Source organism: Pseudophryne corroboree, chromosome 2, assembly GCF_028390025.1.
Source record: "Pseudophryne corroboree isolate aPseCor3 chromosome 2, aPseCor3.hap2, whole genome shotgun sequence".
NCBI classification, from domain to species: domain Eukaryota; kingdom Metazoa; phylum Chordata; class Amphibia; order Anura; family Myobatrachidae; genus Pseudophryne; species Pseudophryne corroboree.
The window spans coordinates 890,656,357-890,667,100 of NC_086445.1; the positions used below are offsets into that span (position 1 = coordinate 890,656,357).

A 10,744-nucleotide genomic window follows, 5' to 3' on the forward strand; every position below is an offset into this window, starting at 1 on the left:
GACTCCCAGCAGCAACAACAGCAGCGCCAGCAGCAGTAGGCGTTACACGCAAGGATGCATCGGAGGAATCCCAGGCAGGAGAGGACTCGTCAGAATTGCCAGTGACATGGCCTGCAGGACTATTGGCATTCCTGGGGAAGGAGGAAATTTACACTGAGGGAGTTGGTGGGGTGGTTTGCGTGAGCTTGGTTACAAGAGGAAGGGATTTACTGGTCAGTGGACTGCTTCCGCTGTCGCCCAAAGTTTTTGAACTTGTCACTGACTTATTATGAATGCGCTGCAGGTGACGTATAAGGGAGGATGTTCCGAGGTGGTTAACGTCCTTACCCCTACTTATTACAGCTTGACAAAGGCAACACACGGCTTGACAAATGTTGTCCGCATTTCTGGTGAAATACTTCCACACCGAAGAGCTGATTTTTTTGGTATTTTCACCAGGCATGTCAACGGCCCTATTCCTCCCACGGACAACAGGTGTCTCCCCGGGTGCCTGACTTAAACAAACCACCTCACCATCAGAATCCTCCTTGTCAATTTCCTCCCCAGCGCCAGCAACACCCATATCCTCCTCATCCTGGTGTACTTCAACACTGACATCTTCAATCTGACTATCAGGAACTGGACTGCGGGTGCTCCTTCCAGCACTTGCAGGGGGCGTGCAAATGGTGGAAGGCGCATGCTCTTCACGTCCAGTATTGGGAAGGTCAGGCATCGCAACCGACACAATTGGACTCTCCTTGTGGATTTGGGATTTCGAAGAACGCACAGTTCTTTGCGGTGCTTTTGCCAGCTTGAGTCTTTTCAGTTTTCTAGCGAGAGGCTGAGTGCTTCCATCCTCATGTGAAGCTGAACCACTAGCCATGAACATAGGCCAGGGCCTCAGCCGTTCCTTGCCAATCCGTGTGGTAAATGGCATATTGGCAAGTTTACGCTTCTCCTCCGACAATTTTATTTTAGATTTTGGAGTCCTTTTTTTACTGATATTTGGTGTGTTGGATTTTACATGCTCTGTACTATGACATTGCTGGCATTTCATCGTCTCGGCCATGACTAGTGGCAGCAGCTTCAGCACAAGGTGGAAGTGGATCTTGATCTTTCCCTAATTTCCCTAATTTTGGAACCTCAACATTTTTGTTCTCCATATTTTAATAGGCACAACTAAAAGGCACCTCAGGTAAACAATGGAGATGGATGGATACTAGTATACTTATGGATGGACGAGCGACTGCCGACACAGAGGTAGCTACAGCCGTGGACTACCGTACTGTGTCTGCTGCTAATATAGACTGGATGATAATGAGATGAAATCTATATATATATATAAGAAATGGGGGGGAGGGGGAAATAGCGACCAGCGGTGTCTTTAAAAACTCACAATAAAGGTATAAAATATAAAAACAATTTATTCACATAAAATACCCCTTGATGAAGTCTGTGTGACGAAACGAGTTGGGCAACCTGGCAGTGACCTATACCCAGTTAAGTTATAATCCTTTTATCTATTTTTAACTGGTAACATACTTAGAATTGTGTTAATTGTTGTTATCCCATTTTTTAAAGAGACCTGTTATTAAGATATTTTTATATGAAAATCTTTATGTGAAAACTTTATTTTATGTGAATAAATTGTTTTTATATTTTATACCTTTATTGTGAGTTTTTAAAGACACCGCTGGTCGCTATTTCCCCCTCCCCCCCATTTCTTATAAATCCTTGTACATCGCAGGGAATTACCATCCCTGTCTGGGGGTCAGCTGACACCCTTTTGAATTTTTAGGGAGTGTCTATTTTAAACTTCACTTTTTTATATATATATTTCCTATTTCTTAATAATTGTCAAACACAAGTGGCGCAATAACTCCTCCATTTCCGTTTTACTTTTGGTAACTTTTTATTGCGGCCTGGTGTATTACAATATTATCTATAAATGTGGAAAAACTCAGACCGGGCAACCAAACGACAAAATTGGTGCCAAAAAATATTTAATGAAAAAGAACAATCTAATGAAACCTCCCCACCATGTGATTTGGATGATCTTTTTTGGGGTATTGAAAGACTCCTCACCAAAGAAGTGAAAACATGGTGGGATATTAAAGGTTTAGAACATTATATTATGGTGAACAGAATACCTAGGGGGCTTAGACTCCTAAAGCAACCCACATTCGGCAACCTTGATGCAGCCTTTTTAGAAAAATGGGATAAAACATTGCACAATTGTTCCATTGACCTAATGAAACTTTTGATTGAGGAAAAGAAGAACTCCCTCCTAGAATTGGAGAAGAATATCAAGTGCAAAGAAACAGAACTTGAACCTTTTAAAGATAAAGAGGACTACAAAATTAATGAAAAGGTTCTTAATAGGAAAATGGAACACATTGAAGAAGAGGTCACAAAGAACAAGGAGAAAAAGTTTCTCAGGGACAAAACAGACTATGAACAGGGAAAAGTAAAACATTGGAGCAGGTTTGGAACCATCAATCAACAATCTAATCGAACAGACAGACAGTATTGGAAAACAGTACCAGTTAAAGGGAAACCATCACGAAACCAAGAAGTAAACACACCATCTCCTACCCTAAGGATGCAGAACAGATTCACAACACTACAAAGAATAAACTCCAACAGTGACCAGACTTTTTTGGCCCAAAGAACAGGAACAAGACCAAAAGAAGCCCCAAGAAACTCCCTGAAGGAAGACATACGCCTGGCATCACCTCTGAAAAGAAGATATACAGAAGAAGAGGAAAACGGGGCGGTAGGAGGGAGAGAAAACAAGAAAAGAACATTGAACTGATGGACACAAAGGAAAAAGGAATCTTTAATCTCTCACAACACACACTGTCGCAACCGGAAATATCCTTACTCGACAAAGGCCTTACTTTCGCACCCACGGGGGGTCTCAACAAATTTGAAACTTTCATCGATCTAAATAAATTCATTAGAAAACTAACATTAAAAAGACATTTTTTAAGGAAAGAGGATGCTGTTATCAGTAACTATGAAAATCAATCGAAGTCTGGTCTAAAACCAACCTCAAAATTTTATCCGTTAGAGTCAAAAGGAAGCAATGTGAATATCTTCTATGAGATGGTAAAAAAGGATCTATGTGAAACCAACTTGGACACAATTAAAGAGAGGAACATCACTAACCGAGAAAAAGAAGCTCTCAAGAAACTACAGAAGAATCAAGAAATCGTGATAAAACAAGCTGACAAAGGGGGGGGTTTGGTCATTATGGACCGCAAGAAATACATCAACGAGGCACAGAGACTACTTGAAGATGAGGCATCATACACCAAATTATCTAGCGACCCCAAAAATATTTTTGTTGATGAATTAAGAATACTTTTGGTGCGCGGTCTACGCACAGACGTCATTACTAAGGAAGAGTTCCAATTTCTGATGAAATCAGACCCCATTACCCCTATCTTTTATTTCTTGCCTAAAATTCACAAAAACTTGGAAAACCCGCCCGGAAGACCTATTGTGGCGGGCATTGATTCACTTACATCCAATTTATCGGAATATGTAGATGTTTTCCTCAAACCTTATGTAAAAGAACTACCATCATACCTGAAGGATACTACCGCTGTGTTGAACTCTTTAAAAGACCTTGAATGGAAAAACACGTTCAGGTGGGCAACAATAGATGTTCAGTCACTTTACACCTGCATTAACCACGTAAAAGGAGTAACTGCATGCAGAGACTTCATGGAAACTGATACCTCATTAACAGCGACTCACAAAGATTTTATCTGTGATGTTATGTTTTTTATTCTGCAACACAACTATTTTAAATTTTTAGATCACTTTTATCTGCAGCGATGCGGGACCGCTATGGGGACGATTTTTGCACCGAGTTTCGCTAATCTTTTTATGGGCAGTTGGGAGAAGAATTTTATCTATGGCAATCATGATTTTAAGAACCATCTGATTTTTTACCGTCGCTACATAGATGACATTTTAATCATCTGGGATGGCTCAGAAGAAAGGTTTTACAAATTTGTTGACTTCCTGAGTAAGAATGAGCTTAATCTTATTTTCACATCAAAGATCAGTAAAGAATCCATTGAATTCCTCGATCTGATTTTAGAGGGGAAGGATGGAAGCATTGAAACCAAGAACTTCATCAAGCCGGTTGATACAAATAGTTACCTTCACTACAAAAGTAATCATTTAAAGAAATGGAAAAATAACATCCCCTTCTCCCAATTTAACAGAATAAAGAGAAACTGCAGTAACCAGGAAGAATGCGAAACACAAATTGAGAAGTACAAAAGTAGATTCGAGGATAAAGAATATCCTGTAAACATCTTGGAAGAAGCAGCTACTAAAGCAAAAGCACTGGAGAGATCAACACTACTAGAATACAAGCCTAAGGATAAGAAAAAAGATTCCGTTTCGTTCATTACAACATACAGTCGCCATGAGAAATCCATTAGAGACTCACTTAGTAAACACTGGGGTATCCTATTAATGGACCCGGTCCTCAAAGAATTTCTGCCTCCTCGCCCCGAGATAATCTTCAGAAAATCTAAGAACCTTAAAGATGTTCTAGCACCAAGCATGCTACGTAAGGAACCTGAAGAAAGTACACGATTGCCAAAATGCACTGGATCCTTTAAATGCGGCCGATGTAACATCTGCAGGTACCTACATCCAGCGAGGAAGACATTCACAGACATGGAGAAAAAGGAAGTGTACAAAATCAAAGACTTTATTAACTGTAATACCCAATCAGTTATTTATCTCTTGGAATGTGAGTGTGGAAAACAATACGTGGGAAAGACGAAGAGACCATTGAAAATAAGGATTCAGGAACACATCCACAACATAAAAAATCAAATGGAGAATCACGCTGTATCCAAACATTTCAAGGTGACACACAACTCCAACCCGGAGGCCTTAACTTTTAAGGCAATTGAATTAGTAAAGTTGGGAGAAAGAGGAGGAGACTTGGCAAATAAACTTTCACGCAGAGAAATGTTTTGGATCTTCAAATTGCAGACACTCCATCCGAAGGGGTTCAATGACTATTACGAAATTGCTCCGTTCCTGTGAACTCTCTGGTGCCATCATTACGGTTGGAATCCAACCCTCTTCATCCACCCATCATTCTAATCACGTTTCAGTTATCCCAATCACCTCCTAAACATGCTTCCTCCGCCGTCTTTTATTCCACTCTCATTGCCTCCCACCTCCCTCTCCCTCCCCCTCCCACCCCCCACTCACATACCACCCCCACCAACCCCCACACCCCCCCCCCCCACCCACCCCCCCCCTCACCCCCCACCCCCCACCCAATTCCACTTCTATTTGTAATATGACACATGTATGGTAAGTAATTATTACAGTCAAACCACACTGGAAATGCCCAATCTCGCCCGATCTTGGAAGCGAAGCAGTGTCGGGCCTGATCAGTACCAGACTAGGGAGACCATCTGGGAATATCAGGTACTGTAAATAAAAAACTATATATTAAAAGCCTACATGAGCTAGTCATTGTCACAATTGCACATATATGAACATATCCCTGGCCTTGTTTAAAATTTACACCTCTAAATAATACTGTCTGTACCTTATCACTAATACACTAAACACCACAATTTAACCATATTTCTCATTTAAGAATTTTAATATTATTATCTATTTATATATATATTATATATTTTATTTTTATAACTCTGCACGTTAGTGCACTCTATTGATGAAGCACCTTATTTATTTATACGATAAACTACTCTAGGAACTGTTATTATGGTGATTACATTGCTTTATAATCACTTATCAATCAAATTTCTTTCTTTGTTTACATGGTTCACGGAGGATCAGTATGAGAATATCCTTGATTTTGACCTCCGTTAACATGGCCGCCGCATGAAATAACTATATGAATAAACCACACAAAGATGGCCGCCGATGGTGCTCTCTATATGAATACTGCTGGCCTCTAGGAAGAACTGTTGCTGCTGAAACTACGGGCGCATGAGCGGTCGCGTCTCCGGAAGTGGGGCGGAAGTGACGCGACGTCCGAATACCGGAAGTGTGGCGGAGAAGCCGCCAGCGCTTCAGAAAACGACTGTTTCTACACCTTTCTTGCTCCAAAGCTACTCTTAAAGTACATACTACACATTGCACTGTTATTTAGCATCTGTTCATAGTATATAAGATCATAAACTATTAGATCACAGTCTGTATTGCAAACACCATGTGCAAACAGGAAGTGATGTCACAATTACCATTAGATTACTACTGGTATAAATAGAAGCATGGTCCCACTCTGCTAAACACCCCTTGATGAAGTCTGTGTGACGAAACGCGTTGGGCAAACTGGCAGTGACCTATACCCAGTTAAGTTATAATCCTTTTATCTATTTTTAACTGGTAACATACTTAGAATTGTGTTAATTGTTTTTATCCCATTTTTTAAAGAGACCTGTTATTAAGATATTTTTATATGAAAATCTTTATGTGAAAACTTTATTTTATGTGAATAAATTGTTTTATATTTTATACCTTTATTGTGAGTTTTTAAAGACACCGCTGGTCGCTATTTCCCCCTCCCCCCCATTTCTTATAAATCCTTGTACATCGCAGGGAATTACCATCCCTGTCTGGGGGTCAGCTGACACCCTTTTGAATTTTTAGGGAGTGTCTATTTTAAACTTCACTTTTTTATATATATATTTCCTATTTCTTAATAATTGTCAAACACAAGTGGCGCAATAACTCCTCCATTCCAATATATATATATATATATAATATCACTAGTACTGCAGCCGGACAGGTATATATATTTATTATGTAATGACTGATGACGGACCTGCTGGACACTGTCAGCTCAGCAGCACCGCAGACTGCTACAGTAAGCTACTATAGTAGTATGTATAAAGAAGAAAGAAAAAAAAAACCACGGGTAGGTGGTATACAATTATGGATGGACTGCCGAGTGCCGACACAGAGGTAGCTACAGCCGTGGACTAACGTACTGTGTCTGCTGCTAATATAGACTGGATGATAATGATATGAAATCAATATATATATGTATATATAATATCACTAGTACTGCAGCCGGACAGGTAGATATATATTTATTAGGTAATGATGACTGATGACGGACCTGCTGGACACTGTCAGCTCAGCAGCACCGCAGACTGCTACAGTAAGCTACTATAGTAGTATGTATCAAGAAGAAAGAAAAAAAAAAACCACGGGTAGGTGGTATACAATTATGGATGGACTGCCGAGTGCCGACACAGAGGTAGCTACAGCCGTGGACTAACGTACTGTGTCTGCTGCTAATATAGACTGGATGATAATGATATGAAATCAATATATATATGTATATATAATATCACTAGTACTGCAGCCGGACAGGTAGATATATATTTATTAGGTAATGATGACTGATGACGGACCTGCTGGACACTGTCAGCTCAGCAGCACCGCAGACTGCTACAGTAAGCTACTATAGTAGTATGTATCAAGAAGAAAGAAAAAAAAAAACCACGGGTAGGTGGTATACAATTATGGATGGACTGCCGAGTGCCGACACAGAGGTAGCTACAGCCGTGGACTAACGTACTGTGTCTGCTGCTAATATAGACTGGATGATAATGATATGAAATCAATATATATATGTATATATAATATCACTAGTACTGCAGCCGGACAGGTAGATATATATTTATTAGGTAATGATGACTGATGACGGACCTGCTGGACACTGTCAGCTCAGCAGCACCGCAGACTGCTACAGTAAGCTACTATAGTAGTATGTATCAAGAAGAAAGAAAAAAAAAACCACGGGTAGGTGGTATACAATTATGGATGGACTGCCGAGTGCCGACATAGAGGTAGCTACAGCCGTGGACTACCGTACTGTGTCTGCTGCTAATATAGACTGGATGATAATGAGATGAAATCAATATAATATCACTAGTACTGCAGCCGGACAGGTATGTATATTTATTATGTAATGACTGATGACGGACCTGCTGGACACTGTCTGCTCAGCAGCACCGCAGACTGCTACAGTAAGCTACTATACTATAGTAGTATGTACAAAGAAGAAAGAAAAAAAAAACCACGGGGAGGTGGTATACAATTATGGATGGACTGCCGAGTGCCGACACAGAGGTAGCTACAGCCGTGGACTACCGTACTGTGTCTGCTGCTAATATAGACTGGATGATAATGAGATGAAATCAATATAATATCACTAGTACTGCAGCCGGACAGGTATGTATATTTATTATGTAATGACTGATGACGGACCTGCTGGACACTGTCAGCTCAGCAGCACCGCAGACTGCTACAGTAAGCTACTATACTATAGTAGTATGTACAAAGAAGAAAAAAAAAAACACGGGGAGGTGGTATACAATTATGGATGGACTGCCGAGTGCCGACACAGAGGTAGCTACAGCCGTGGACTACCGTACTGTGTCTGCTGCTAATATAGACTGGATGATAATGAGATGAAATCAATATAATATCACTAGTACTGCAGCCGGACAGGTATGTATATTTATTATGTAATGACTGATGACGGACCTGCTGGACACTGTCAGCTCAGCAGCACCGCAGACTGCTACAGTAAGCTACTATACTATAGTAGTATGTACAAAGAAGAAAGAAAAAAAAAACCACGGGGAGGTGGTATACAATTATTGATGGACTGCCGAGTGCCGACACAGAGGTAGCTACAGCCGTGGACTAACGTACTGTGTCTGCTGCTAATATAGACTGGATGATAATGAGATGAAATCAATATAATATCACTAGTACTGCAGCCGGACAGGTATGTATATTTATTATGTAATGACTGATGACGGACCTGCTGGACACTGTCAGCTCAGCAGCACCGCAGACTGCTACAGTAAGCTACTATACTATAGTAGTATGTACAAAGAAGAAAGAAATGAAAAAAACCAAGGGGAGGTGGTATACAATTATGGATGGACTGCCGAGTGCCGACACAGAGGTAGCTACAGCCGTGGACTAACGTACTGTGTCTGCTGCTAATATAGACTGGATGATAATGAGATGAAATCAATATAATATCACTAGTACTGCAGCCGGACAGGTATGTATATTTATTATGTAATGACTGATGACGGACCTGCTGGACACTGTCAGCTCAGCAGCACCGCAGACTGCTACAGTAAGCTACTATACTATAGTAGTATGTACAAAGAAGAAAGAAAAAAAAAACCACGGGGAGGTGGTATACAATTATGGATGGACTGCCGAGTGCCGACACAGAGGTAGCTACAGCCGTGGACTAACGTACTGTGTCTGCTGCTAATATAGACTGGATGATAATGAGATGAAATCAATATATATGTATATATAATATCACTAGTACTGCAGCTGGACAGGTATATATATTTATTATGTAATGACTGATGACGGACCTGCTGGACACTGTCAGCTCAGCAGCACCGCAGACTGCTACAGTAAGCTACTATAGTAGTATGTATAAAGAAGAATGAAAAAAAAAAAAACCACGGGTAGGTGGTATACAATATTATATATATATATATTATATACAATTATATATATATATATATATATCAAACTGGTGGTGATTGATTATTAAACTGGTGGTCAGGTCACTGGTCACACTATCAGCAACTTGCAAGTAGTACTCCTAAGCAGACAATAACAAAATATATTATACTGGTCTGGTGGTCAGTGTGGTCACAATGGCAGTGTGGCACTGACTCTTGCAGCAAAAGTGTGCACTGTACGTTATATGTACTCCTGAGTCCTGCTCTCAGACTCTAACTGCTCCCCACTGTCAGTGTCTCCCACACAAGTCAGATAATTAATACAGTCACACTATCTAATCTATATCACTTCAGCAAGTAGTAGTAGTATAGTAGTACTCCTCCTAATAATGCTCCCCAAAATTACTACTACTGTGTCTCTCTCTACTGTCTCACTCTCTTCTCTAAACGGAGAGGACGCCAGCCACGTCCTCTCCCTATGAATCTCAATGCACGTGTGAAAATGGCGGCGACGCGCGGCTCCTTATATAGAATCCGAGTCTCGCGATAGAATCCGAGCCTCGCGAGAATCCGACAGCGGGATGATGACGTTCGGGCGCGCTCGGGTTAACCGAGCAAGGCGGGAAGATCCGAGTCGCTCGGACCCGTGAAGAAAAAACTGAAGTTCGGGCGGGTTCGGATTCAGAGGAACCGAACCCGCTCATCTCTAGTTCACACGAGGCTCGGTCCACTTCTCCATGTAGAATCCACGGGGTACCTGTAAATAAAATTATACTCACACAATCCAGTGTAGCTCCGTCCTCTTTGTAATCCCCGTACTTGGCAAAAAAACAAACCGGAAAACCCGAACCACGCACTGAAAGGGGTCCCATGTTTACACATGGGACCCCTTTCCCCGACTGGAGGGACCCCCCCCCCGTGACTCCTGTCAAAGAGGATCCCTTCAGCCAATCAGGGAGCGCCACATCGTGGCACTCTCCTGATTGGCTGTGCGCTCCTGAGCTGTAAGTCAGGCTGCGCACTGAAGATACAATGTAGCGCATAGGAGCTCCATTGTATCCAATGGTGAGAACTTTGCGGTCAGCGGTTGAGGTTACTCGTGGTCAACCGCTGACCGCAAAGTTCCCACCATTGGATACAAGAGTGGGAATAGAACCTGTGTTGAGCGCACCGAGCAAGCAAGGGGCTTTCTAGTTCTTGCCCCGCTGCCGGCATACTGGCGGCCCTGA

General features: G+C 41.5%; 1 pseudogene; it reads left to right on the plus strand.

Annotated features, from left to right (window-relative positions):
- Positions 1–5,346: 5,346 nt before the first annotated feature.
- On the plus strand, positions 5,347–5,466 carry LOC135051684 (5S ribosomal RNA; annotated as a pseudogene).
- Positions 5,467–10,744: the final 5,278 nt, after the last annotated feature.